This window comes from Peromyscus maniculatus, chromosome X (assembly GCF_049852395.1).
Source record: "Peromyscus maniculatus bairdii isolate BWxNUB_F1_BW_parent chromosome X, HU_Pman_BW_mat_3.1, whole genome shotgun sequence".
Lineage (NCBI taxonomy): Eukaryota > Metazoa > Chordata > Mammalia > Rodentia > Cricetidae > Peromyscus > Peromyscus maniculatus.
The window spans coordinates 126491602-126499052 of record NC_134875.1 but is presented as its reverse complement, the minus strand read 5'-3'; the positions used below and the strand labels follow the sequence as shown (position 1 = coordinate 126499052).

Sequence of the window (7451 nt, the reverse complement as noted above, 5' to 3'; positions counted from 1 at the left end):
GGCATGTTGCAGGGGTGGAGGCAGATATGGAGGGGCTGGGAAGTGAGTGGGATTGGGGTGCATGATGTGAAATTTCCAAATAATCAATAAAGAATTAATTTAAAATAAAAAAGACGACATGAAATTAGGAAAAATATGCAAATTGAGTGCCCTGAGGAGAATTGGAAAGGGAATGAGGGGTAGATATGATCAAGATACATTATATGCATTCATGAAATTTTGGAGAATGAAAATAATATAAAATATCTAGAGACCCTATGTTGGTTAGTTTTTGTACACTTAACACAAACTAGAGTCATCTAGGAAGAACCTCAATTAAGGAATTGGCCTATCAGATTGACCTATGGGCAAATGTGTAGGGCATTTTTCTGATCAATGATTAATGTGGGAGGGCCCAGCCCATTGTGAATGATACTTCCTATGGACAGGTGGTCTTAGGTTGTGTAAGAAAGTAAACTGAGCAAATAATGGGGAACAATCCAGTAAACAGCATCTCTCCATGCTTCTGCTTCTCCGTCTGCTTCTGCTTCCGCTTCTGCTTGAGTTCCTGCTCTGACTTCCCTCAGTAATAGACTGTGATTGGGATGTGTGAGAGAAATAAATGCTCACTCCCAACCTAACTTGCTTTTCATCAGTGTTTTATCACAGTGACAGAAAATTATTAGGACAGACCCAAACCTAGTAAGGAGATTGAATCTGGAATCAAAAGTATCCCAACAAAGAAAAGCCCAGGATCAGATGGCTTCACTGTTGAATTCTATAAGTCATTTTTAGAATAATTAACATCAATATTTCCCAAACTCTCCCAACAAAGCAGAAGATGAGGGAGTAAGTCCTAACTTATTACCCCAATATCAAAACCAGAAAAAAAGCACTGCAAGAAAAAAAATAGTGCAGACCAAATATGTTACAGATCTCAATGCTGGAAATCTCAACAAAAGACTAGCGAACCAATCCAACAACATATGAAAAGAATTCTAACTATAACTAAATAGGAATAATCACAAGAATGTAAGGTTTATTTGATATATAAAAAGCAATTCATATAATGTCATATTAATAACAAAAAATGCATGATCATATTAATAAATACAGAAACAACATTTGACAAAAATGTAACACCCGTTCATAAATGCAAAACACTAGGCAAACTAGAGAGGACCTTCTTCAATCTCATAAGAGATGTCTATACATATAAAAGCCTGTGGCTAACATGCTATTTGATGAGCAAAAGAAAGACAACAATATAAGAAACAAGATGAGGATGCCCTCCCTAGCTACTTCTAAGCAACACTATACTAAAGGTTCTAGCTAGGAGTGGTAGACAAGAAAGAAAAAACAATAGCATTTACCTTGAATGAGAAAAAGGTAAAATTACTGCTTTTTACAGACATCTTTGATACAAAAATCCTAGGGAATTCACTATTTAACTGTATAACTAATAAATGAGTCCAGCTAGCTTGTAGGATGCAAGATCAATATACAAACATCAATTGCACTTTTCTACACTAGAAATGAACAGCCTGATATAAAATTAAGAAAATAATTTCATTCAAAATACCAACAAAAGAAAAAGGCTTACAGATAAATTTAACAAAAAAATATAAAACTCATATTGTACAATTATAAAACACTGTGGAAATAATTAAAGAGAATCTAAATAAATGGGAAAGCATCTTATGCCATGGATAAATAGAATTAATATGGTTATGCTGGCCATAGTCTGCAAATTGATATCTATGTTCAACACAATTCCTATAAGAACATAGCAGGTTTCTTTTAGAAACTGACAAACTAATTCTAAAATTTGTGTTGTATTGCAATAGAATCAGAATAGCCAAAACAGTCTTGAAAAAGAACAAACTTGTAGGACTCATATTTCCATACTTCAATATTTATTATTCAGCAATACTTAAAAGAATATATATAGTGCTAGTATGAAAATGAATATATAGGTCAACGGAATAGGCTAAGGGTCCAGAAATAAGCTTATGTGGTGTCTATGGCAAACTGCTTTTTTTATAGGCATTCCAAGGTCATTCAGTTATGAGAGAATAGTCTTTCCAAAGAATTGTGCTAGGACAACTGGATATCAACATGACAAAATATTAAGACTAATTAAAATTTGTGTAATACATATCTATAGTGTGTTCATTCAAAATTGTGTGAAGTTGGAAGCAAAGCTAATGTCTATCAACTGATGAGTGAATAAACCAAATTTAATATAGCCATTGTGGAGGTTTAAAAGAAAATTACCCCCACAGGAAATGGCACTGTTAGGAGGTGTGGCCTTATTGGAGGAAGTGTGTCATTATGAGGACAGGCTTTAGATCTCCTATGTTCAAACTATGTTCAGTGTGTGGCACAGAGACTCCTGTTGCCTGTGGATCAAGATGTAGAACTCTCAACTCCAGCACTACCTCTGCCTGCATGCCACCATGTCCCACCATGATGATAATGGACTAAACCTCTGAAACTATAATGGAGTCACCTCAATTAAATGTTTTCTTTTAGAAGGGTTACCATGGTCATGGTGTCTCTTCACAGCAACAGAACCCCTAACTAAAACAGAAGTTGGTAGCAGGGACTGGGGTATTGCTATGATAGGCCAGACCATGTTTTTGTTTGGAGAAATGTGGACTTTGGGACTACGGATTAGAAAGCAACTTGTGAAAAAGGATTAAAAAGCTCAGAGCCAGGTGTGGTGGTACACACCTTTAATCTTAGCACTTCAAGGCAGAGGAAGGTGGATCTCTAATTTCTGAGGCCAGCCTGGTCTGCAGAGCAAGTTTCAGGATAGCCAAGTTTAGGCAGTGAAGGCAACCATCAAAAACAGAAAGCTGGTGAAGATGTAATTGAACAAGGGGCCCATGTTCCAACTCCAGCAAGCAGCAGGACTTGGCAGCTGTGGCCACATGCTTCTGACTTTAGAGTCAAGGATAGAAGAAGGAGGTTATGGAATCTTCCTCTGCTACTAAGGAAAGCAGATGAGTCCAGACATGTCTCAGGCATGTCCCTGAAGGGAGGTCTAGACAGGCCATTTTGTGTAGCTGTGAAGGTGAAGCCTGGATTGCCTTGGAGACTCCAAGATGTTGGAGATGCAAGAGCCTTAGGTTACTTGCTGAGGAGAGCTGTGAACAAGGAGTGGAACCACAATGGACTGAATCTCTGAAAATGTAAGCTAACCCCAATTAAATGTTTTCCTTTATAAGAATTGTCATAGTCATGGTGTCTCTTCACAGCAATAGAAACCCTAAGACATCCACATAGTAGGATATTATTAAGACATGAAAAGGAATGGGGGTCTCATATATGATGCAACATGAATCTACTTGAAAAGATTATGCTAAGGCAAAGGTGGCAGCTGTAACAGATAATATATAATGGGTTTGGAGATCCTCTCTGCCCCCACCCCCATAGACAGGTAGTTTTTTCCCAGCACTCACCACATGCCCACATGACCCTGTCTGATCTACATGCTTGGGCTTGGGCTCTGGCTCATGCACAGGTCTCTGTCCAACAGCACGCATCCTTTTCCTTACCTGTCTGGACTGCAGTGCTATGCTTTTCTGCTCCTTTTTCAGGTCCATTGTGGACAAAGATATAGTCCTGAAACTCAACAATGACCTAAGCATCTGTTGAATCCTCCACTCTGTGCAGTAGTACCTCAATATCAAACTAACTGACAGTGTCACTGACCCTAAGAAACATTGTCACATGTTATCAGAGAAGAGCTATTTAATCCTGGGCTCAGGTGTCCGCTCCCTGCAGAGGCCAGTAAACAAGGTGGACATGTGGTTGTTACAGGATGCATCAAGCAAGAAGGGAAGCCCTGTACTACAAACAGTGGTGCTCCACTTCCCATTGGTGACATAACTTCATGGACTAGCTAAGGACACCCCTGCCCAATGCCTGAGGTGTGTTCTGTTACTGATGATGCCTGTTTTCCTTTTTAATTGACTGAATAAGAGAAAAAAAATAGAAGCAGCTGTCCTCTGTTAGAAATAGGTTGTTAAGAAAGCTGGGGACCAACAAATCTTTCTCAATCCCCAAAACCTGCTGATCTCACTCATTCCCTGGGGGTGGTAGGAGTTTTCTGGATCTTCCCAGGGTAGTATATGACACATTTTGGGGATAGAAAGAGTAATAGTTTCTTTTCTTGGGAGGGGAGGTGCAGTGTGAGATGGGATCTCTGTAGATACCTCTGGCTATCCTGAAACTTATTCTGTAGAGCAGATTTGCCTCAAACTCACAGGGATCCACCTACCACTGCCTCCCAAGTACTGGGATTAAAGACATGGGTGGGCCACCACTCTCAGCAGTAATTGTTCTTAAAGTAGGAGTTAGAGAAGTGAGCAACAAGTAAATGGTATACAGTTTGTTTTTTATCCCCCTTCCTCCCTCCCTCCCTCCTTTTCTCTCTCCCTCCTTCCTCACCCTCTCCAAGGTCTGTAGACAGACTGGCCTCTTTCTTCAGCTCTTGAGTGTTGGAAGGCATGCACCACCATGCCCAGACAATATTTTCTTTTAAGGTAAATTTGAGTGTGATGTTATTAGTGAACATACTTTTTAAAAAGAGAAAGAAAGAAAGTCACTATATATTGGCCTTGATGTCTCAGCTAGGCTCAGCAATTAAAGCAAAGAGGCTCAGTCTATACCCCGCCACCCCCCCAAAAAAAATTGGCACTCTGGAAAAACTGAATGGTCTGAAGCTGGCATAAACCTACTCATCCTGGGGAGCCACAGTACATAAACTAGGAAGTCATCAGTTTGAAGGGACTCTGGAAACTGGGTTAAGACCAGATACTCTTATCATCTTCCTATGTTACTTTTGTCTCTGGAAAATACATCATTTGTTCATTCACCAAACTTTTGTGGAATTTTAGTTTTCTATAAAATACTTTATTTGGGATGGTGGTAATAAATAGATGTTGTTGGTTGTTTTTTACTCTTTTGGGGGTCCCACCATTCAGCTCCCAAATAAATCTCCCACAGAGGCTTATTCTTAATTATGAATGCCTGGCTTTAGCTTGGCTTGTTTCTAGCCAGCTTTTCTTACCTTAAATGATCCTGTCTAAGAGACAGTTGTCTAGCTGGGTTTGTTTGAGGGGCCCTTGGCAGTGGGAGCAGAATCTATCCCTGGTGCATGAGCTGGCTTTCTGGATCCAATTACCTATGGTGGGACACCTTGCTCACCCTTGATGCAGTGGGGAGGAGCTTGGTGCTGCCTCAACTGAATATACCAGGCTTTCCTGTCCCCCCATGGGAGGACTTACCCTTTTGGAGAAGGGGATGGGGGACAGGTTAGAGGGGAAGTGGGGGGGCAAGTGAGAGGAGGGATGAGAGGAGGATCTGTGGTTGGTATGTAAAATGAATAAAAAAATTAAATAAAAAAACTTTAAAAAATTATTCCATCTACCTTTTGCATCTGGGCTTTTTCTTACTCTATTCTTGTATACCTTTTTTTGTTTCTTACTCTGTGGCTTGCTATGTAGCTGGGTGGCTGGCCCCTGGAGTCCTCCTCCTTCTCTGGCTACTTCTTCCTTTTTTCCCTCCGAGATTTCTCCTTCTATTTATCCTCTCTGCCTGACAACCCTGCCTATCCTTTCTCCTGCCTTGCTATTGGCTGTTCAGATCTGTATTAGACCATCAGGTGTTTTAGATAGGCACAGTAACATTGCTTCACAGAGTTGAACAAATGCAAAATAAACAAAAGTAATACACCTTAAAATAATATTCTGCAATACAAATACAAATGGGGCTCTGGAAACTCCCTGACAGGTAGATGGGCATATTAGTAACCTCCATAAAAGCCAAGAACTAGATCTGAGATTCTATAAATAAGGTCAGATGAAAGTCACCTTCTGAATAAAAACATCAACATAAAATAGATGAACTTAGCCATGTGGAGAAGATACCTAACAGATGGTTTCTAACCATGCTCTACATTGATATACTTAGAAGTCCCATGAGACAAAGGCCGGCCTGCAGATGGAGAGGCTGTGTTCCAGATTCAGGCTTTATTCTTGGCAATGGTTATCATTAGGAAAACTTTTCCATAAGAATTAGCCTGAATGGGCTTTCTACAGCCCTGTCTTTGGCTCCTGTTTTACCAGGGACTTCCTGTCTTCTGACTTGTCATTTACTGTCTTTTGTCTCTGCTATCTGATTTTGGTCACATTACCAGCAACTCCTTGGCTTCTGGAAGTGGGCTTTGCCACCTTACACAGATTTTTGCAGCCACCCACTCCCTAATTGAACTTGTGTCTGCCCCTCACAGCCCCTCCAGGTCTTTCTCTGTCCTCTGCTGCATGTGGCACAATGAGGAAGCCTGCTCATGTAAGTAGTCCTTAAATAAGAGTCAACCACCCAATTATTTGCTCTAAGATTAATGATAGCTCTAGAGCAAGATAGTCTACATGGCGTGCAAAAATAAACATGACTGCAGCTCCACAGAGTGACCAGAGTGGTAGTAATTTCACCTCTGGCCCATATGCCCTGGAAATTTGGGCAAACATGAGAATGGTCCTGTCAGGCAGCTCTAGCTGTTCTAACCATCTGACCCTTGTGGTCTGATTCTTGTGTTCACCAAGCAATTAATTATTCAATTGAGGTCACTTAGCCTCCTAGGTAATCTTTTCTCCAAGGCAAAGTAGCATTGTTCAATTCATGTTCTAACTCAGCACTCTACCTCTGAGCTACACCTCCAGTCTGCTGTTCCATTGCTTGCCATAATTTAATAAATAAGTGTCTAGCCTTTAGTCATTTTGTAGTCTTAGTCTCTGAACCCAACACTAGCTAAATAAAATCCCTGCTCCTAGATTCTTTCAAGCAAATCCCCTTGCCTGTGAGGCTCCATTGGAAAAACCTACTGGCCAACCTTTCTGAAGATTCTATCAAATGTGATCAACTGTCATTTCATTTAAAAAAAAAATTCTTTACTAGAGTTCAAATGAAATGCCAAGAGAGGTAGACACCAGAGTGATTAGCATGCCTTCATGTAAAGGGAATTCATAGTCAAAAAGATATCACAGAGGAAGTATGTGAGCCTTTAAAGGGTTTTTATTTAGTTTGAAAATCCTTTTTCTAATTATAAAAGTCATATGGGTTTAATGTTAGAAACTTTGGGGAACATAGAAACATAGAAAAGTATAATTAGGAGAAAATGATAAAAATCTAGAAAGCTGAAGAAACCAGGAAAAATCTTGACAAAATGTTCTTTCCTGAAGTCTTGCAATCAGGGTTTTAGACATTGGCTGTACAAGGTCACTTGCACCCAGACATGACATTCATTAACATATTAAAGTAGGCTAACTCAGCATTCAGGCAAACACTTAAGTTTTGAATTTATGAGATTCTAGATTCACACCTTTAATCACAGTTTTTTTCAAGTTTCAGTCCATACATATATGCTTGCATCAGAACCACCTCAGGCAACTTTGAAAATGAAA

The 7451-nt window shown here is 39.8% G+C and overlaps 1 pseudogene; it reads left to right on the top strand.

The window, feature by feature from the left end:
- The first annotated feature begins 3561 nt into the window (after window positions 1-3561).
- Window positions 3562-3876, top strand: LOC143271079 (U6 snRNA-associated Sm-like protein LSm2 pseudogene; annotated as a pseudogene).
- The last annotated feature ends 3575 nt before the right edge of the window (window positions 3877-7451 follow it).